This window comes from Oncorhynchus clarkii, chromosome 5 (assembly GCF_045791955.1).
Source record: "Oncorhynchus clarkii lewisi isolate Uvic-CL-2024 chromosome 5, UVic_Ocla_1.0, whole genome shotgun sequence".
Taxonomy (NCBI): domain Eukaryota; kingdom Metazoa; phylum Chordata; class Actinopteri; order Salmoniformes; family Salmonidae; genus Oncorhynchus; species Oncorhynchus clarkii.
In genome coordinates, this window is record NC_092151.1 from 21,315,823 (window position 1) to 21,316,689 (window position 867).

Here is an 867-nt window from a genome sequence, read left to right on the forward strand (position 1 = left end):
CTTAAAAACACACACTGAGTATACCAAACATTAGGAACATTAGAATGGTGGTGGACCATTCTTGATAGACACAGGAAACTGTTGAACATGAAAAACCCAGCAGCATTGCAGCTCTTGACACAAACCGGTGCGCCTGGCACCTACTACCATACCCCGTTCAAAGGCACTTAAATCTTTTGTCTTGCCCATTCACCCTCTGAATGGCACACATATGCAATCCACAGTGGTGTAAAGTACTTAAGTCAAAATAATTGAATGTACTACTTAAGTAGTTTTATGGGGTATTTGTACTTTACTATTTATATTTTTAATTTTACTTCACTACATTACTAAAGCAAATAATGTACTTTTTATTTCATACATTTTCCCTGACACCCAAAAGTACTCGTTACATTTTGAATGCTGAGCAGAACAGCAAAATTGTCTAGTTCACACTTATCAAGAGAACACTCCCAGTCATCCCTACTGCATATGATCCTCTGGACTCACTAAACACATGCTTCGTTTGTAAATGATGTCTGAGTGTTGGAGTGTGCCCCTTGCTATCCGTGAAAGAAATGGGGACTTCTGGTTTACTTAATATAAGGAATTAATTTAGATACTTAAGTATATTTACACAATTATATTTACTTTTGAAACTTAAGTATATTTCAAACCAAATACTTTAAGACTTTTACTCAAGTAGTATTTTACTGGGTGACTTTCACTTTTACTTGAGTCATTTTATATTAAGGTTCCTTTACTTTTACTCAAGTATGACAACTGGGTGCTTTTTCCACCACTGACAAGCCATGTATTAATTGTCTCAAGGCTTTAAAAGTCATTTGAATGCGAACTTGCCTAGGTGTAGGTGCTTTTACCAGGTGT